Source organism: Falco biarmicus, chromosome 2 (assembly GCF_023638135.1).
Source record: "Falco biarmicus isolate bFalBia1 chromosome 2, bFalBia1.pri, whole genome shotgun sequence".
NCBI classification, from domain to species: Eukaryota; Metazoa; Chordata; class Aves; order Falconiformes; family Falconidae; genus Falco; species Falco biarmicus.
The window spans coordinates 45615246-45637732 of record NC_079289.1 but is presented as its reverse complement, the minus strand read 5'-3'; positions in this window follow the sequence as shown (position 1 = coordinate 45637732).

Genomic DNA, 22487 nt, shown 5'->3' with positions numbered 1-22487 from the left:
AGGTGTCTGGTGGTTTATAAAACCCAATCCTATTTACTTAGCTGTGTTTTTAATTAAGTGTGCTTTGCAGTCGAGCTCTCTGTGGCACTTGTATGGAGAATACTATAAAAATAAAATGAGTGACTGAATGTAATATTGGGTAGGGACTGCTGAAATGTCTTTTAATGTATTTAAAGCATGCTCATAAAACTTTTGTTGGACAGGCTAAAAATTCAAATTTCCTGGAGGAGAAGAAACTTTTTCCATTATCTAGCCAGAGAAACATATGATTAGTCATTAGACTCTACCCAGAAAAATTAAAAAATCTTTTTATGCCACTATTTCCCTTCTGAGTTTCAGGTTGTTCTACCTTACAGCTATTTTCATCAGCCATAGCAGAGCAGGTGATAAATGAGGTTACTCTCCCTGCTCCCAGATTTGTGATTCTGGCGGCTGTGTCACAGGAGTGAAGGACTCGGAGCACGGGCTGTTTGAATCCTGCATCTTTTCAACCCACATGTACATCTTACATTTGGAAACTCAAACAACCTTAAATTACTAGATGACATTGATGAGAGATATATAATTATATGGAAGTATATTCAGTACTCTGTGCTTTTACTGTTTTTATGCCCATGACTGGAACATGCAGAGCTTCAGTTTTGATCCCATTCAGCTGCTGCTCACACCAACACAAAAGATGGTCTCTGCCTATAGATATCAACATGTATACAATCTCAACAAAAGATTACAGAGGTACAAGGTGATGCACAGATTATGTGAGAGGGAATGATGGGCAGCACATTAGCCACTCTAAAAATGTACATCTACTTTAGAGTGCAGTAGGTGATGCCCCCTGAAGTGCTCTTTTCTCACTAGACACTGCAAAAGAAATCCGGGGATTTGAGACATGCCTTACAGACATCTAAAATAAGAGGTGACTCCCAAAGAGTCAAAATAGCTAATTATTGTCAATTTTCCCTGGGAGGCACAAAGATAAGACTTAAGGAAGACTGTTTATATAAAAGAGAGCAAAGGAATGGTTTTGTGCATATTTAAATGGAGCTGATCTCAGTCAGATTGAGACTGAGATTGACCTGGTCAGGCACTTCCCAGTAATGCAATGATCTAATCAATGATTTTTCAAAGTATTTTTTTTAATACATAATTCAATTTCCGCATTACCCTCTGCAGTAATAAGACAACGCTGTATACATAGGAGAAACTTTATTAAATTGCAGAAGCAAAATGTACAGCTACTGCTGCAGGTACTTCACTTTGTGAGTCAACTTTCATGACTCATTGCAAACCCTGTATTAGACTCCAGCTGGGAGCAGCAAAATTAAAGTTTGTGCTCTTTCTGGTGGCCTCTTTCCCCAAACCAGAACTTTCTGTGTAATCCTGTATGCGTTTGCAGTATGTCAGCTACACGTCTGAGCCCATTCGTGATTCAGATCACTTTCCCTCCTGAACGTTTGTTGCCAGTGCCATCAGACTTGCTGCATTAAGGTCTCCTTTGGGAAAAGCCAGATTTCCTGCTCATACACTGTAAACTGATTAGGCATGGTGGGATGGATCAAGCTACAGCTAAACCCACCATCATCTTAAGTTTCCCTCTTTCTAAGCTTTTTGGGTGCTTTGAGCCTGAGCTGCAGCTGTGGCAGTAGCTCACAAGACAGACAGAAAGTATGTGGATCCGGCAATAGCATGCTTATGCCTATTTTTTACCTCTACCATATGGCAAAATATACAGCCTTTTGATACCTATCTGGATATCCACTTTTATCACAGAACTTCACTGGCAGAATAGAAATCATATCAGCTATCACCTTCTTTGCCTATCCTGGATTGCAAAAAGAGTGACAGCACAAACACTTCAGTGAGTGGTGAGAAGCATCTTCAGCAATTGCTTTTGTGCATTTTTAGTAGGTTCAGCCCCTCCTATCAGTTTCTGTATTAAAGCAGCAAAAGGCTGCTAGTTAAAGAAGGAAATTGTATCCTGTGTTGTGATCCTAAGGGTAGTCTCTACACTTGTATACTTGTGATGAGCATAGTAGTCTAACAATTGAAATTACCCATTTATTGCACTTCAAATTTCCACAATACATCCAAATAGCACACAAGGAAGTGTAAAGTGATGAGGGAAGTGGCGTAGTTGTTGCAAAGCCGTGCTTAAAAAAAAACCCAACAGACTACATGCTAATAACTACAGGGGAGGTGAATATTTCTTTATAGACACTTAATGTGTTCGAGTCATTATGTAGACACAGCCTAAGTTGCCTGTACATTCTTTGGCTGTGTACAAATCTTCAGATTTTAAAATGGAAAGTATTTTTACATGTTGCATCATACTGTCTTGTAAACAAAGCAGTGAACTTTGACATTATTAAATTTTGTGGCTTAATGCAGGCTGGGAGCACAAACAGAAGATGAATGTTCAGCCTAAAGGGAGAGACAGGGAGCGTCTGCCTGTTTCCCATTGATGAACCAGGGGATGCTATCCAAAAGGAAGCACAGCCGTTGAAGGATAACCTTCTGCTCTACTAACAGCATTCTTCTCTCAATAAATAGGCAGGAATATTTTCAGGATCATGAGGAATACAAAATCAATCTTTTATCATCTCATTCTGCACATCCTAGCTATTTGTTGCACTTGGATTTGGACAGCGTTCAAGGGACTGTGAATGGATGAATCTTCTGCAATTTTCTTTTGTAATGTTGCATTACCAGTGATGTTTCCAGTAAAAACAAAGCATCCCACCCAGTCACAAGAAATGCTGAAAGCAAGAGTGACAATGCTTTGGTTTTGGAAAATACTCTCGTGACAGGTTGGAAACAGCACAATATTGATGAGCTATGTGAAGGCTCTTGCTTGTATTCTCAGCTGATGAAAATTGTGACTGTTGCACTGCGCAGAGCTGGACAGAACAAGGTTTACAGCAACTCAGGGTCTGTTCTGCCATGATATTCTTTAATTATTGATCACAAAAATTAAGCTCCATTTTAAGGCATCCAATAATAAGCGGTTGAGCATTCCTGGCTCCAGAGAAGATTTACAGATACTACAGTGATAAAATCCATGCTGCAAGGTCAACATAACACAACTGTTTCTAACTCCTTGGTTTCTTTCACTGTTGAACTTTGAAGAGCGACCTACACCACGTGACATATAACTTCCCTATGTCTTAAGGCTGTTATTTCATTACTGATTATAACATACAAACAAGCTTGCTACCAGTCTCTGGCCCATATAAAACCAATAATGGGATATAAAGCTCAATGTTGTTGATTATTTTTTCTGGGTCTTGATCAGTTTTCTATAAATTAATACACTTGTAGGATAATCTAATGAATGGGGGTCATTTGAGGCAAATAGCTTTATCAGTTCAGCTCTTTCTGATGTGTAAGTAATTTAGGGACAGGAATAGTAAATGCTTTGCCTTGTGTCTGTGAGCTGATGCCTCTACTGCTGAGATCTCACCCCCTCTAATGATGTTGCCGTTGCTGGAGAGGAGCAGCTCTGCAGCCTCCTGGAGTGATGACTGGGCAACGGTGCTGGATGTAGTGTCTTTTTAGCCAACTCAGTCATCCCTGGGTGCAGGAGAGCAAGGGGGAGGTGACAGAAAGGGCAGTTAGGATGGAATAGTGGGAAAGTTGTGAGCAATAGGCTGTGGCTTTTTAGGTGCATGATCTAAAACAGAAAAGCAGAGTAATTACTTACCTCCTTTCTGCTGCAAGGAGAACGTGCTGAAGGATTCCCCTCTTCCATCACCTTCCCCTTTAGAAAAACTCAGCCACCACCTGCCTCCATTTGCCTGTGCATATGTGTGCTGCTGTTGTACAGTTACAGCATTGAGTACATTCTATATATTCACCCAATGTATTTCATCTTCTGTTCCTACCATGGATATATACATATATTTCTGTTTAGTTCAATATAGGCAAAATCACTCCATTTCTCTCAGTCCTTCAGCTACACTTCCACTGCTGGTATTTATCTTGTCAAGCCCAAGTAACAGAACACATTTACTAGCTGAAGTTGCAAGAATTTTAAATGGGTTTCTCGCTTTGCTTAATTTCATCAAACCAGAAGGCTTGGTAGCACCTTCATAACAGGAATTTGTAACGACACAACACTGAAATAACTCATACATCAATTTGTTTGTATCAGGGCAGAGGTTTTTCAGTGTGAGACAATCCCAGGGGAAATCAGGAGGAATACTGAGCAGATAGAGAAAAAAGAGCCATATCACTTGCTGATTCCAACGCACCTTGCTGAAATACTAGTTACTGCTTTTTGCACCAAAGGGAACTGTGCTAAGAAATACATTTACGGGTCCATTGCTCTGCTCACTGATTTGATAAAAACAGAACAAAAAATTACATTTGATGCCCGATTCTTCAAACTTTTATGCAACTGCTTAACTACAGGTGTTTGCAAGCCCCCTGGTGACTCAAGCTTACCTATGTGTTCAGTAGCTGCAGTGTTAAGGCTACAGGTGTACAATGTTACCTTCTTAAAATATGCCACTAGAAGTGGGGGTCAGTCTACCCGTGAGATTACTATCATCAGAGTGCTTGAATCAATCTTACAGTATTTAATCAATAAGTACAAAAAGCAGACTTTCTGAAGCATAAGGGCCCATATACTATGAAAAGCTTGAATGGTTGTTTCTTATAGAGAAAACTTAAGACATCCAAATGTGGAAAAACAAGGACACAAGAATCAAAGCAGGACTTTGCTGTTTTTTTCGAAGTAAAAATCAATTGCAGGATACAGCTGTGAGGACAAGATCACAAAATATATTGGATTTAGAAGCCAGAGAGCTATAAAAGCTTTTTTGAATGTGTGGACATCCCAGGGCTTCCTATTGTGTAGATTTTTTCCCTTTCTCAGCAGCAAAATAAGCCTTAAAAAACCCAAAAGCTGTAACGTCACCCCTGCTAGGACTGCAACATAATGACCTAAAATTGAATAGATTAGCTTAAATTGAAACATTTTTTGGCGTCGTAACAGAGTCATTATGGGATATTTGGTTACCATAGAAACACAAGTAATGAATAAGGCACTGTCACTAGGTCATGAAACTTGAAATAAATGAATACAGACATTAAAGGACCAATCTCATTGACACACCGCTATCTCTAGAATATAAACTCTAACCTTACTGATTGTAAAAATCTAAAAGACAGACTGTGCCTAGATGTCATTCCAATAAAAAAATTAGTCTTTGTTCAATGTTTGGAAAGAAAAAGAAAGTGTGATGTTTTAACAACTTGCAGCTATGTATTTGCTGCTCACCCATGTTAAAAAAATACTCTTAAACAAGCAAATAGTACTGCCTAAAGGGTAACATTTAACAAAGAGGGAAGAACCACAGCAGCTATTACAACACTTAGACAGAATCTGTGTCTGCTAGAAATAGCTATTTCTATTTTCTAAGGTTAAATACCATCCTCTTGTTATTGTTTTTTCCCCAAGGTAAATGAGGAGGAGTCCTATGCCTTCTCTATCAAGCAGCTTTGTCAACAGCTATGGAAACATGTCTCTTCTCTGCTTGCCCACATTGAAAAAGCTCAGCCTCTGCTGCCACCATGCAAAAGGTGAAAACCATAGGTGACCTGTATGAAGGTCTGTGCAGCGAGGCAGGGGTGTGTGTTCTTATGTTTTCTCTTTCTGACACACATGCAAATTTAGCATCAACACCCACAGGAGTGAAGTTAAATGTCTGAATCTTGAACAAACTTACAAATGCACAAAGCTGGCCCTTTTGATTCTCTCTAATACCATCTGCCATTCACAGCTTACCCATCTCATCCCTCATTCTTCCTTCTCTTCCTTTTCCTCCCAGTATCCCTCACACACAAACTTGAGTATTTTGATAAAGAAGAGATAGGCCAGTGTGAATTTAAAACTTCCTCATAAATATCTCCAGTCCAGTAATTCCAAACATATTTGCTTGGAATTAAGTTTTTCATTACTGCATATGTTGTCAATTAAGGAACACAGTGTCCTACCAGCTAAAGTTTGTTCCAGCAACGTGAAGTATAAATATCATAACTCAAGAAAGCGAATGAAGAATAAGGAAGGATGCAATCTAATAACTTCTATATTTACCTAAGCCTTGGCAATCTGACACCTAATGCATAACAGTTTTACAAAGATCAGTGTTATACATGTTAGAAGACAGGTGAGATCTAAAGATAGGGTTATGAGACACAGAACATTTATTACGTACATGAATGCTCTGTGAAGGTGATTGATGGCTTTATCTGGACACTTGAGAAGAGGATCTGGATTTGAGTTGTTGCATTTGCAGGACTAGAGAATCAGTATGGGATAATTCAGAAAATACCTGTTTCTGTATTGTAGTCATACTTCAGTCACCTTCCATTAACAGAAATCAACGGCAATATGTTAATATTCCTTGTTTCTGATTCTATTATTACAGTGTTATAAGAGAAATTAAGGGAGAATTACTTTCCAGTAGAGCTGATAATTATAATCTCACCTTCCATCCTAGCCTTGAAATATGACAACTGGTATCATGTCTCCACCTTGCAGGCAAAAAAGCAAACAAAAAAATCTGTAAAGCACAGCCTTTGTCCCTGATGAGAGTTCTACAGACCAGGAGATGCCAGAAAGTAACTGAACTAAGAAATGTTGCAAGTGGCACTTTCACACTTTCTGCAGGAGAAACAGTGATGTAATAAGAAAAGGTGAATTTCTAGTTTGCACATTGTGATTGTCATACTTACGCTTTCTCCCACAAAGATAAGCAGAGAAAACTGTTGGGTGTTTTCAGCAGGGTTGTATAAATTCTTCCATAAACCTTCCGCAGAACATCCTCACCAGAGGACAGGTTCCTGAGACCAGCTGGCAGGTCTCTGCTTTGGTAACTGTGTTTCAGCCTATAACGGGGATATGCTGCATGTGTAAGCTCCTGCTGCCTGGGGAATGACAGTACCTCTCCCCTGGAAGCAGCTGGAGCAGTTCCCTCCACACTTGCCACCCCTGCAGGAGCTGGGTCCTACACTTTAGCAATGCCCATCATGGCAGGTATTTTACCTTCAGGTATATCAGGAAGCAAAAAGCTTTTAATTTTGCAGTGTTGTTCAGCCTGGCTAATTGCAACCTCATAAGGCATTTAATGTCTGAACAACTCATGTCTAAATTTAACCGCTTTAAATGCTGACTCAACACAAAGGAGTACTGCTTTAGTTCGCTTACAAAGGAGTACCCATTAAGCCCTCTCGACAGTATACTTTAACGGGAAAGTCTTACATCTTACCATCCCTCCTTTTGTTTACACTGAACGAGTCTGAAAAGACTACATGTTTAGAGCGACCAGAAAGGTTGAATTTCTTGATCTTCTCTTGTCTATCTTATGCTGGTCCACTGGAGAAAGAGAGGGAGAAGGCAAGTGGTACTGAGTCTATTTGGGTTGGTGTTAATTTTCTTCAAAGTAGACCATTTTGGATTTGTGACTAAAACGGCATCGACACCCATGTTTCAGCTATTGCTAAGCAGTGCTTATACAGCATCAGGGTTTTCCTTTTCCCACTCTGCCTCAACAGCAAGCAGGCTGAAGGTGTGCAAGAAGCTGGGAGGGGACACAGCCAGGACAGCTGACCCCAACTGACCAAAGGGATGTCCCATGCTTTATAATGTGATGCTCAGAGATAAAAGCTCAGGAAAAGAAGGATGTAGGGATATTTGTGGTTACGGCAGTTGTCTTCCCAAGTAACCATGATGCCTGCTGAAGCACAGCTTTCCATGAAGTATCTAAACATCAGCCTGCCAATGGGAAGTAGTGAATCAATGTCCTATTTTGCTTTGCTTGTGCACACAGCTTTGCTTCAACTGTTAAATTGTCTTTACCTTGAGCAGACAGCCTCCTTGCTTTTCCCCTTGTGATTTTCTCCCCCATCTCACTGGGGAGGGAGGGAGCGAGTGACCAGGTGGGGGCCAGGATCAGCCAGCCCACTGCAAGAACATGGAGACAAAACTGAGGCTCCAAGATGACATTTTTGTGTTTCCTGATGAAAGGAGGCAAATCCCAAGGCTGGAAAGGGCAGGTAACAGCTCAGAGCAGTCCCTGTTCCGTGGGTAGCATCAAAGGTGACTTCCACCACATTTTTCTACAGCTGGATAGCAGCTCACATGAGACTAGTCTTCTCCTATGAAACAGAGTTTAGAAACTTCATGATTTTCCATTTTAGAAGTCTTGGAAATATTTCTATATTTTGTAAAGGATATTCTTAATTATTGATGCAAGAGCCTTCTGGCAATATACTTAACGGCCTTTTTAATAATGTAAAAAAACCCTCTGTGGTCAGATTTTTCTTCAGCAAATTAAAGAAAGAAGTAGGCTCATGGTTCACCTAACAAATATACATGAAACTTCCCTATATGTCTATAAAATCAAATTGTGCTGAAAGATCACGTTTTCTCTCTATTGATCCAAAGAAAATCCTTTACAAATTGACTGTCACCCTACTGTGACATCCTTAGGTGATAACACGTCAGTAATTCCCGTCATTTTAGTATTAGAAGAACAACAACCATGTCAACTGCTTGCGTAAAAGTCTTTGCACAAAAGACATTTGCAATCTGCAGAACCCCATCACTATTTCCAAGCACTGAGGACCGCAAGGCCAGGAGGCACTGCAAAGTAGTGCAGGGCAGGAGCGGTGTCAGCCTCGGTGGGAAGAGCCAGCCCCGCACCAGCATTTCTCTGTGGCCTCCCCCCACACTGCTGCTTGGAGCCTGGGGAAGGCAAAGGGTACCAGAACAGGGGAGGAGAAGGGACCAGACATTTGAAACAGAAGCAATCTGAAACCTCAAAAAGGTAAATCCAAGACGCGGGATCATATTTTCTAGATTTGGTAACCATTTTTGTATTGTAGGCCACTTCTTCATGTGTGTGGATATACACATGCCATGCATACACATGCAGCCTTCTGCTCACACTGACACCTACTCCAAGAGATACCAGCCTGCAAACTACTCTGTGGCCAGTAAAAAAATTATTTGGAGCCTCTGTCATTTAGAATATAAGTGCCCTAATGTAGCTGCATTTATGCTAAAAGGGCAGGATGAAGATCTTGAAATCGTAAGAGAGTACGGACCAATTTGTGAGTCGTTCAGAGCACCTTGTACTAGCACAGCAGCAGCCAGGGGAGGGAAGGGGAGATGCTGCTTCTGTAACTTCACAGTTATTTCTTTTAAAGCAGACTAATAAAAGCTCAATGGAAAGTAAAAAATATTTTAAAGACCTTCTTGACTTCACCAAAGGCTGTAGTTGGGAGCACTGAGCAGCTTAAAACATCCTCACCTGCTGTCCCCAGATCAGCAGCTTCAGCCCAGTTTCTTTGAGGAGCTGACTACATTGCAGTCATAAATTTCACCAGCTGGACAGGGAAAAAACGGAGAATTCCTTCTGCACCAAAAATACAAATGAGCACAGTTGTGCCACAGAGGCAAGGCAGGAGGGAAGAACACAAACACTCATTCTTCTGTTTCTCTGCACCTAAATATATCATAGCTTCCCTACAAAAAATGTCTCATAGAGAGATTCTGTTTATTAATTACAATAGCAAACAGCACAGTAAAAAATGCTGGCTGTAGGCTGCCATCTGCCGTTTTGTGTAATGAAAGGTCGCTTGCAAGTGGTTGTTATCCCAGTACAGTGCCACTGTAAGCAGCCTGACAAATCCTGTCCCATGGCAGGCTGGGGGCATCCCATTCCTACCAGCGGTAGGTGATGAAGATTCTGGAAGCCAGTGGGTTTTCTGGACCTGACTTACTGCTCCCCAGAACTCTTCAAAAAGACAACACTTTGCACAGATGTTGTTCCTCTATTAATATAAATTTAAAATTAATATGCTTTGGTGGTTACTGTCAGGTTATGAGTCTTTCAGCCACACAAATACACACACAAGCACACGAGCAATCCCCATGGAAGCCACACTAATAGAAAAAGTCTAATTGTTGTGGAACTTCATATAATATGTACAACTTGCACATTGTTTTCTTGCAGTAGGATTATAGTTTTATATTCATCAGACAGCATGCCCTGAAGGTTCTCCATCTGTTTTCCTGGGCTCTTAACATCATTTAATGACTTATCACAGCTCAGAACACAAACATTTTTATTGGGTTCAAGTGCAGCATGTAAATTAAATGAACCTGTTCTGACGAGGAGATATTGGTGCTCTGATTTAGCTGGCATTTACCTTAACATGGACAAGAGAAGTGCTCACAGAAAATTCTAGAAATAAAAGCCAGGATTGTGGGCTTGTGTGTATCTATCGGTAGTATTTTTTCCATTGACTTCAATGAGTTCAGGATTTCAACTAATATATCTTGGTTTTGATGCACAAATTCCCAAGCCTGCGATGAGTTCCACATGTACAGACTCTCAGACTACAGCTAGTGCCGTTAGTTTTGCAAGGGAAATAGGGCACAGGAAACTCTCTCCATATTGATCATATTCTCAGAAAAAGGCTGTATTAATCATTTCAGTATGTAGGGTGTACCTCCATCTTGTGGTAATTATTGTTTCAGAAACAGTACTATTAATACTTCAATTCTTCTTCTGAATCATTCACCAGTTTTAAGAAGTTTCACGAGCCCCTGTTACACGGAATGTTATTTTTTTTTTTATTCCCAAAAATACACAGCAGAGTATCTGAGTACCTAATGGACCAACAACACAGCTGAATCTTGCAATATTTGAGCATCACATTCAAGACGCTGTAATCAAGAGGATATTGTCAAGATCAGCAGACCTAATACTAACTTACTTTCTCTACAGCTCCTTGCAGAATAGCTATAATTCTTTATAATGTGAAAGGATCTGTCTTTGTTGGCTTGTGTGTGTTAATGGACCTCAGTGGAAGGTAGATAAATTTGTGGTATTATGTATGTATGTATATGCATTTGTAAGTACATGGTTGCATTTGCACACACGTGTTTTACAGTTTCTGAGAGGAAGAGAACAGGGGTTTCAAACAAAGGTTTTGGAAGCTAAGAGTGTTGTGAAATTTCCTGAGGTTTCCTTTTTACACCCAATAAGACTCTTCAACAACTTAAGCAAAATTTGTTGGAGCTACCTTCTTAATTCTATTGTCTCTTCTTAAAAACACTGAATCTGTTAAAATTGAACATGACGCTCTCAATTAAGCTGACAGAAGCCTCCTAAAGTTCAGCAAAAAGGTAACTGCAGACTCTTGCACGTGGGGTGGGATAATCCCATGCAGCAGGGCAGGCTGGAGCCCAGCTGGCCAGAGAGCAGCTTTGCAGGAAAGGACCCAGAGATTCTAGTGGAGCGTTTGAACATAAGCCACCTGTGCACCTTCCCAGCAGACCAAAGTGTCCTGGACTTTATTAGCAGAAGTTAAACCAGCAGGTTAAGGGAAGAGATTATATTCAGCACTTGTGAGACCACTTCTGAAATGCTGTGTCCAGTTTTGGGCTCCACAGTAGCAGACAGACACGACATACTGGAACAAGTGCAGCAGAGGCCACCAGGCAGGTTTGGGGCTAGATAACATGGTATCCAAGGAGATCATGTGAGCTCTGGACCTACTCAGCCTGCAGAAGAGAAAGTTGGTGGGGTGATCTTACTGCTATGAACAATACCAGATGAGAAGGTACAGATAAACTGGAGAAAGATTTTTCTTAAAGGTGCACAGTTATAGAACGAGAGGCAACAAGCACAAATTGGAACACAGGAAAATTCTGAATAGCTACAAAGAAAAAGGTTTTTACTGTGAGGGTGTTCAAACACTGGAACAAGTTGTCTCAGAGGCTGTGGGATCTCTGTTCCTACCAATATTCAAAAGCCAACTCAACGTGGTTCTGAGCAGACACCGACTCTGTTTCTAGCAGGGGAGTTGGATGAGACACCTCCAGAAGGTGTCTGCTATCCTGCCTGATTCTCTCCTTTAGTTTCTGAAGACTCTTCTTGTTCACACAGCAGTAACGACATGATACAGAAATTCTCTACTGGCTCTCAGGCACTTCAGCAGCTAAGCAAGAAACAACACTTGACACTGGAACAGAATATTCGCTTGGAGCTGTCAAATCCATCAGTTCTCCGTGCATGCAATGAGACAATTCCTACCAATGCATCTTTAAAAATGTTTGCTTCTCTTTTGTGCATTGGTGAAACAGCTACCTTTCTGTTATTTAAAAGCTGTTCTTGGATATCACCTGTGAATAGCTTTGCCAGTCTAACAGCACACCAACGATATGAGCTGTCACGTTAGCAGATGACATGAACAGCTAGCATTTTCCAGTTAGTGGAAGGCAATTAAGAAACTCCCACATCCCTGAAATATGGATGATCTGTTGTTAATCAGACACAAAACTCGCTTTAAATAGATAAATAGACAGGTTATTTATCAGCAAAACACACCTATTAACAACTCTGGGGGCATGCTTTATAAAAAAACAGTGGCTCTCACTGAGTCTGGTCTGTGCTGCAATTACCCTGGCCCAAAGCCCCTTCTCCTTTTGCTAGCCCTTGAAGGTGTGGGGAAAGGAACTTTTGGCAGCCTACTGAGCTATTTCCTTTCAGCCTGTGGGAGATGGGAATTTGAGAGGCATCATGAGGACTTTTATCTTTAAAACACACAGTTGCAAATGACAGTTTTCAGTATCCATTCTCCTGTCAACTCTGGTACTTACATTGCCATCAGCATAAACCAAAAGTGATCCTCAGTTACACAGCAGTATTGTATGAAAAAATGTGCTAATATAAGACTAAATGTTATTATAAAGTATTTTCTATATTTAAATACGTAGCTTGTATGTATTTTTATTAATGAAAAGTTTTTATCACAGCTAATGAAAATGCTAAGTATAATACCTTGCATTTGTCTTCATGAAAAATCAAATCCTAGTGCTGTTTTGAATGACCTAGGCATCTTCAGACTGTTAAACTGAGTATCTCAACTGACAATCGATGGATTTATCTATTAAGTCCTGGGATACATGACATAATTTGTATTTGCTATGGAAAATCCATTAGTGCTGTTCTCAGGTAGGTTAAAGTAGATTTCAGGATGACCTCTGTTGGAAAAACTCACAGATTATAGACAGTGACAGAGATTTTTTATTTTTTTTTATTTCATCTCCTGGAATGCAAATGAAGCGTTATAATTTAAAATCGGTTGCCAATCGGGAAGAACATATGCAATCGTGTATCAATGCCTGTAACTGGCACATGTAATGACAGCTCCATGAATAATGTATGAGCAAAAGTGATTGCTAATCATATTTGGAGTATCTGAAATGTAGATCTTGACTTCATCTGGTCTGAAATAGGAGGAAAGCAGTAAAGTTTATGAAGCATGAACTACTGCAGTTTCTTGTTACATAGACAGGGTTGAAAGGATATTAAGACTGCTTCCTGCTACTCTTTATCCATAAAAGAAATATTAACTCCTCTGGGAAAAAATACAGAACTTGGGATTTACATTTGGAATATTTCTCATTAACGAAATAGTATAGTAAAGACAGATACATATTTCAGGCAGATGTTGTGCAGATCTTCTTTCAGAACTTCTGAGTTCTGCCTTAATTGCTGGCTATCTTCTCAAGTAATTATGCCTGACAAATATTTGGTTTCTACATATATATAACAAGGAAACAGGTGACAACCAAACTATTATTTTTCATTTTTTGTAAGCCTTTCAAATTGTGATAGCTTTCAGTCCTGTAAAAATGTCTCCAGTGTTCAACAGACTACTGATGTCTCAGCTTTTAGTCACCAGTTCTTAGTACTGGAACAACAACAACAATAAATCCCCCCCTCCAAAAAAAAAAGCCTGAGATGAAAGCATCTATGCAGCACATAAGTTTTTTTTCCAAGCCCTCCCACTGCGTCTTTCTATGTGAGCAAGGTGTCTAGTAGCAAACACTACTTTGACCTCCTGAGGGAGAGGGTCTTCTGCATAAATCATGATGGCAAGAGTAAAAAGAAAGCAACACATTCCTTTGATCCTTTGCCATGCACAGCTGCTGGTCTGGGTGTTTATAAAAGTAACCCTCTCCGAACACACTGAGTTGCAGCTCCCCAGCTTTTGGCTTCGGAGCCCTGTTGAGTATCACTCTGTTAAGATGCTGTTCTCATACCCACAGCATGTGATAACTTGTCTGCTTAAGGGATGGGAGCACATTTGATGTGAATGTTTTGAATGGCTGTATGCTTATCTGCTTCCATGTTTCTCTGATGCCCTTTGTCACAGGTGTAGATCTTTTTCTCATCCTGAGTTTAGTGCTATAGAGTTCCTCCACACCCTGCAGTTCCCTTCACTGGGAGAAAGCAAGCTGTTAGCACCGCCGTAGGAAGCCTGTTGCCAGGGCAGAGGCATGTCTGCTTCTCTTTATCAAGAGGAGCCAAGACAACATTTTAGGTATGTTCACTACATTAAGAGCAAGGGGAGACATTTACTTTGAAAAGAAGAATGATAATAAAGGACAGTTCAGGGGGTGTATGACAGGATTAACACAGTGCATAAAGACCATGGACATGGGATGCATCTGGTAAAAACCAGGAGTGATCTGCTTCTAGGACAGAAACAAATAGCTTGATATTTAACTAAGGAAAAAAGCAAACAAAAAAAAGGGAAGAGGCAAAATAAGAGAACTGGAGTTTCAGCATTACTACAATGACATTTTGTCAGAGGCAAAGTGGCAAATAAGGGAACTGGCAGTTTCTCAAGGGTACCTAATACCAAGATTTCTCAGTACTAAGTCTTTCTAGGAGAAGCACAAATGCTTAGACACTTCAAAGCTAACATAACACAGAAGAACAAGACATGGATATTAATGTAAGGCAAACAGATACACGATTTCAAAAAGGAAAGGCAGACAGCTCATTTAAAGGCAGGGAGAAAAAAGAAGGAAGAAAAAAAAAATCAAAAAATCAGGAGAAAAAAAAAACCAACCACCAAGAAGTGCTTTTAGGAAAATTGGTTTTCACAGCTGACCTTTTCCTCCTGTCCCTATAGTAAATGCTCAGTCAAGCACTTCGGCCACTTTGCTGACTGCTCCCTACTACTCTGCGACTCGTTCAACACTCACACTTCTCACAGTTCATGCCAAACATATCTACCTGACTATCTATATATACATACACACAGATATACAGTCGACATCCTTGCCCTTTGGTCTGATCTTTTCTTACTCATCTCTGAATTCTGTTGCTGTGATCTGCCACTTACAGTTCAAGTCACTTGCCTTTCTTCTGACTCTCATGCATTATGCTAACTTCTTTCTTCTGTTTCTCTATGCCTTCTCCATCAGGGGTGACCAATCAGTGCTGATGCCTCATCCAGATTAACCATTGCAACTAGAATCCTCTACACATTGATATATCCTCTTGAGGACAACACCAACTAAACCTAGTATGGAAGAAAAGCGAAGAAGTTGGAAAATTTATGGCTTCTAAATTGCATTCTTCTTTCTAATTCTTTTGTCTAGATAGAAAGCATTTTTTGCTATAAGGTAGCAAATTTCTTTGTTTGTATGGCAGCTATCACTTTGACAGTGGCATTGCAAGCAAATTGCAATGGAGACAATATACAGTTTGCCCCAGAAACATGCCAGAGTGTACAAGGGGAACTGAAGGTGTGGATTTCCCCACAACACTTAAAGTGGTAAAAGGGTTGGACATAATTCTCACCAAGAGAGAAGAAGGTCAGACTGCTCTACAGAAACATATTAAAGGGCATCAGGAGAGGCTCTGAGATCAATATTTATAGGGTAGCTGCTGTATAAGATAGATGTTTTGGAAGAGAAAAAAGTATTATGAAAGAATGTAGGTGCTAGTGGAAAGCTGACTGTTGCTTAAATAACAAGAAGAAAAAAAACCAAAACCCCCAAAAAACAGGATCCATGAGCTCCTGGCACCTTGAAAATACTTGCCCAAGTTAGTGGCAGTTTTGGCCATGTGCATATTTTTTGCTGGTTTTGCTATTAAGCATATACCTGAAAACCATTTCCTTGACTCCTTTACAGAGCTGTAATTGGAAAAAAAGGATTTTCTTTTCTAACTTACTCTGTAACAGTATCATTAGTCAAGCAAACAATGACGTAAAGAATGTACAGAACTGCAAGGTGGGCAGCAGTATTTAACTTCTTCATTGTTTACAAAATATGCTTATTTTTTTCTCCATATATACTAGTTCATTAAAACTGGCTCTTTCCTGTAAGCAATATAATTGTACCAGCATGGAAATACCAGGTTGACCTTTCAGCCTGGCTGTAATCATGACCTTAGCTATTCCATCAAGGTAGAAAAACTGTCTCACGGATTGTGTCCGCAAATGCATTAGTGGAGATTTTTGTCTTTTATAGCTATCAGAAAACATACTGGGATGTTCCATTTGCTGGATAAAATAAGATGATACTTCAATGAGAAAGGCTAATGAAAGTTATCCCAGCAAAACAAGAAAGTGAGGCAGCATCTGGAATAAGCACGAAACAAGTGCGGCCACCAAGTGTGAAGTAGAACTCTCTAAGATGAAGAAAAGAAATACTGAGCCTTTGAAACAACTCCAGTCAGCCTGAAATAAACCAGACTGCTATTCCAGTAATAATAATACTCTTAAATAAATTGTTACTGTTCCAACAAGCAAAGCAATCAGACTTTCTTTCTTTACTCTGATGAAACCATATATACTGTTTCCCTTTTATCTGTCTATCACAATGCCCTCTTCTGAGCCACAATGATTCATCCTTTAGGACTGAATTCTCCTAATAAAAGTTCAATTAATAAATAGATCCTTTGGTAGCAGAACACATTGCCTGTGAGTTTTTCAAACAATCAGGATGAATATTTAAGACAATTATATATAGAAACAATATTAACAGTTGGCCAAGGCCTATAAGACCTTTTCTCCTCAGTAACAAAGTGCTTAGAAATAACATATTTTAACTTGTTAATCTGTTCTCCCCTGTAGGGAACACTTTATAGTTAAACATAGAAAATAAATTTTGCTTGCAAACCTGTGTTACAATAATAAGCATTGTTTTTATAAATACACTGAAAAGATCCAGGAAAGATGCATGCTATCTGGTGATGTGCTTCCAATATTTTAATAAAGAACTCCTATAAAAGAAGTCCTTCTTTTGCTCTTGCTAAGCTTTATGAACTTTATGAACAGCAATCAAGTTGTAAAAATCTTTCTTAGCGCAAAAAAATCTCACTCAGTTTTGCAGGAAGGCTGGAATCACAAAAAGGGGAAAAGCCATTTTTGTATTGTGTTCTGAAAAACAAATTGGTAGAAAGTCAAAAACATTCACCAGTGGACAATAGCAGGCATGGTAATCCATGATATAGATAGGGTAAACTAGGGGTAAGTACATGTCACCAGTTTCTGATGCCAGAAGCACAGAGAATGCAGGTTTAGCTGAAGCTCAGACCCAGAATTTTAAGCAGTTGCTCTCCTAATGTTAAAGATTTTTGGTTCGCCTGTACTGTCCAGGAAAGTAGCAATCTCACAGTAGGAGCTTTCGGAGAATGTGAATAGCTATCATTTCACATAAACTTCATTGGAAAATAAAAGAACTCAGAATTTATGCAGAATTTAGGCTCCCTAACTTCAAAATTCCAGTCCTCAAGTCTCTGTTTAGCTGCTGCCTAGTCTTGGAAGCATCATCGCTTTCAAAGTGAGAGCTGCTCAGCAGTTGAGCTTTTCCCTGCCCATGCCTCATACTCCATGAGGTTTGGCAGATTACGTCCAGAATCACTCAGGGTCTAGAAATCAATTGTTCCCCTAACAGTATCTAGTAATCAATTCCTTCAGTAAGTGTACGCTGAAAACAACTATCATAAATCTATGGATGTGTTACACGGTGGCAATAATTTCCTTTTAAAATATTGCTACCTTCTCTCCTTGCCTCTACTCCAAATTCCTACAGAGACCTCACTAGTTAAGTCACATATCCAAGGAAAGGGAGGCTAAGGTCCACTTCCTATGTCTTCTTGAGATTACCTTAATCAGTAGGGTCCTCTAGCTGACAGTGAGTACACAGAGGGAAAGACCTTGCAAGAACATATTTGTATTTGTTCCCATTCTTTAATTAGTCAATGCTACTTTGAGCTTTGTGCACAAATTATTTCAAGATTTGTTGCATCAGAGATGGAGCACAAAGACCATGAGGACTATGCTGTGTCCCTTGACCCCTGGGCTGTTTAATGAGTGACTTTCAATGTTTCTTACAAAAGGACAAGGTCTGTATGTGTGAAGACACCTCAGGTGATAATGCATCATCTTCAGACTCATCTCTTGCTTTGTTTTCCTCATTTGTCACTTTTAGAGTCACCTACATGATGGTCTACACTTTGATTCCCATTCTGATGTACCAGACTCTCCCCATGTGCTACAGTGGGATCTGAAAGCAGTCCTGAATATAAAGTCCTTTTGCAATCAGAATATAATTCACTGCTTAATCAAATTTCTTACTTCCCCTCTATGATCAGTCCATAGGAAGACACCTTGTACAGGAGCACTCATAGTCTTTTCTGTTGAGAATTTGTCTGAAGACTCTGGGTTACTGCAGTTCAGCCTGCTTCATCATTTCACAGGCAAAATAGTCACTCCTCAGTACAATGAGTATGTGCCTTGATAATGCAATTAAGTAGTAGCCTAGAGATGAACGTCAGGACTTTCTCCGGATCACAAGCAAGGCCTTCACTCTATCTTCATGTTTGATCAGATAGAGGAATTATGAGAAGCCTCTTCAGAGCCCCTTCAGCAAATCGTTAGCATTGAACATCACGAAACTGCAGGTCACGTGAAGAACTGCAACCACCAAATACAAAATCAAAATGCTTAAAGACCACAATAGATGTAATACCTCCATGCTCACCAAACATATCCAAACCCACAGAAGACCTTTAGACTCCTTTGTCATCACTGGTAAGTAATACTGAACCTTTTGCTCACAGCTGAGATACTGGTATATCATTGGTATATCATGAGACTTCTGGGGTGTTTTGTTTCAGTAATTGAATAAACACACATATTTGGGCAATGTTGGGTTGGAGTTGGAGTTGTGAACAGCATAATTCAGACTTAGATGCTGTTTCAAGATTCATGTAACGATCCATCTTTCTAAAGAAATTCCAGAAGATTTAAGGAATCACCAATCTGTTTCCAAGCTTGAGACATATTGGCTGTGTTAATAAGCGTGCGGTCAGTGTCTCTCCATATTGCAAATACCCAATGAGTCACATGGATCTTTGGAAAGATTGTACAGGAATTTTCAGCATAGGAGAAAAAACAATAAAAGCCAGGAAAAAGTTCATACTTACTAAAAACCCAGATAAGAAAGCAAAGTTTATGGCATGTTGGATGCTCTCTTACAACAAAATTCATACTTCCTTGTAGAGGAACGAGGTCAGTGGGTTGATTAGCATTGATAACATGCAGCTGTGGCCTTGCCTCGAAGGCAGTGGGTTGATTGACATGGATGATGTGCAGCTGTAGCCCGTTCCTGCTAAGTGGTTAAATAGCCCTGAGGATTGTGGGAGAGGGGGCAGAAAGGGTAGTGTGGTCTTATTGCTGGGGGAAGGAGCTACAATGCAAACAGTAGAATCTCACCAATGGTAAAGCCTTGTTGCAGTCTACTAGTTTGATTGTGCTGCAACAATTGGTGCCCTGGGTGAGGCTGGCTGAGTTGGACTCTGCAACAACTGGTGCCCAACATAGCTGAGACAAGAGGAAGAACCTGCAACCTGTAACAGACACTGAGAGGTGAGCTGTTGCAACTACTTGATATGGGTATTTTGCAATATTTATTGTCCATCTTGACTCAAATTGCAACTTTTGGTACCCAATGTAGATGGGGACTAATTGATATGGGTACAGAAGAAGAAAATTCCACTTTAACAATGCTTATAGATATATTTGAAAAAAGAAATATAAAGTATAACAAGAAGGGAATAAGAACTTTGCTAGGATGGTGCAAAGCAAATGATGTGCTAATCAACACACTGCCTTCATTCCTCTACACTTCCTTATAAGACTAGGAGGAATGATGAGTGTGGTCCTTCAAACAGTTCATTATGATTATTTAAGTGCTTCCAGATGCAGAAAATAGCTACATATTGGACTGTTATTTCAAGACAACTTCAAGACTTGCAAACAACAAATTCAGGACAACTGGAAGACTTGCATACGGTGCATTCTACTACTGTGTAGTTCAGAGCAGAACTTCTCTCAGACTCTTCTCATTTAAATACTGACTGTCTTACTGACTCAGGTTTATTTATCCTTTCAGACCCAAGGTCAACAAGCTTCAAACCCAGTGAGCCAGGAAGATCCATTAGCTTAAAGAAATTTAACAATCAATGAACATTTAATTTGTAAGTTTGCAGCAGATTTTTTGTGTGGTTTCCCAAGAAAAAAGTGGGAAAAAAATCCAGGAAATTTGTAATGGATTGGCTGTTGGAACCAAGGGCACTTTTTAAATTGCTTTACAGTTGCAGTACCTGTTTCATTTCAGCCTTTGCTGATTTTTTTTTTATAGCTCGGCAAGAGGTTTATAGCTTACTGACAAAGACAGAAGGAGAAAGAAAGGAAAATAGAAAGGTGTCAGCTGTATCCCTGAGGCTCTGATAATCGTAAAAGGGCTTCCCATTTATCTGGTTCTATTTTGGATCATTGGATCAAATCCACCTTTCATATGTTGCATTATTACAGTAGAGTTCTAAGCTTTTATGTGGGAAGCTCATTACAGCTCCTATAATGTGTGAGAGGCAACTATTTTAGTGCTGTTTCAGGGGGAGGAAAATGGGTTAAAGCTCAGCAGGCCCTGGAAATGGCTCTCTTTCATGGGAGCAGGATGCCAGACTACGAGAGAGGTGAGAGGCGGAGAGACACCCAACTCCACGAAGGTCAAGCAACCACCCAGGACCCACAGCCTTTCACCACGGGAGGGTACTGACAATCAGGGGTACCCAGCAGATGTGGGGTCCTGGGACCTGCAGGCAGGGAGCCTAGCAGAGCTGTGTGACCCCCCTCTCACTGCCCAGGGATGCTGAATGCCTGACTCGGGACATATCGCCTTCCTGAGGCAGCAGGTCACAGCATCTCCTGGCTCCAGCTGGGCTCACGCCTCCCGCATATGGCAGAAGCAGTGTCTTCCACATAGCTTCTGTATGCCCTTCCAGTAAAATCCTCTTTCCCTAGGAGCAGTGAGCATATCTTAGAAGAACAGGAGGAAACCTGAAGGCACAGTATACCCCTGCTTTCTCATTGAGGATTATTCTTACACCTGTCCTAAAACCAGACAAACAAGTGCAGATAGAGTAACTTAGCTGCCTTAGCTCAGTGATTAAACTGCAAACAGAATCCAGCCATCCCGACCTCCTAATGCTGCTCTAAAGCTGTCACCACAGTTATGAACAACTCAGACTTGAAAATACAAGTGGCATGGGTGCTACCTTCTTACTGTGGAAACAGAAGGTATCAAATATGAGCAAAGTCAAATTGCTCCACCGTAATACTAAAAAGAATCAGAATAGATAACCTATAATAAATGGGATTTAGAGGTCTGTGAAATAAAGGATCTGATCCAAGTAAAGCCAAATGGCAGGATTTGCAGTAATCAGGATAGTCACTGTAAATGTTCATAAAGGTGCCTAGATGTACATTTATCTGTGCAAAGATCACCTGATGCACAGCCACAAAGGGCTGCATCCTCTGGCAGTTCTGCAGGTCTGCTACCCTTTTCACGAAGAACTGGCTCCTTACAGTTGCTTTAAATCTGGCTTCCACTATTTGCATTTCACAGTGTTTTGTCCTCACTCTAGAAGAGACAGCAGTCTTTTACCCTTCCTGTGAAACTCACAGCTCTGCAGAGCTCTGCCAAGCAATACTGGCACTCTTCACCCTTAAATTATTCTCTCTCCCCTTCTCTCAACCTTTTCCAATTGCAACATACCCTTTAGAAGATGGAGGGACCAAACCTTCACTCAGTGTACCAGCCATGGGAAAAACCATGGGTTTGTACATCAGCATGAGTTTTTTCCTTGTTTTTTATTTCCTTCTTAATGATCCTAGCACTTGATCTGATTCTTGACTGCTACTGAGATGATATTTGCTACTATCTATCATAACCCCAGGGTTTTTCTCTGCAGCAGTAATGACCACTTCAGAGGCTATCATTCCAGGCAATGATAGGATTGTTTTCTTCCCAGGTTCATTGCTTTACACTTATCTACATTGAATTTAATTTGCCATTTTTTTTGTCTAGTCATCCAGTTACATAAATATTCAACTTCTCCTGTCAAAAAATAGAAGTACCACACTCCGTCTAACTACTTGGTTTGCTTTTCACCCTCTATCAAATATTTTATTGTTAAAATCTTTGCAGAATTCATACATCTCCAATAACTATTTCTGTTTTGCTGAAGCAACAGCTTTTCAACAAAGAGTTGTATTCATCAAAAATATTGCATCCAGCTTTCCTTGGTAATATAACA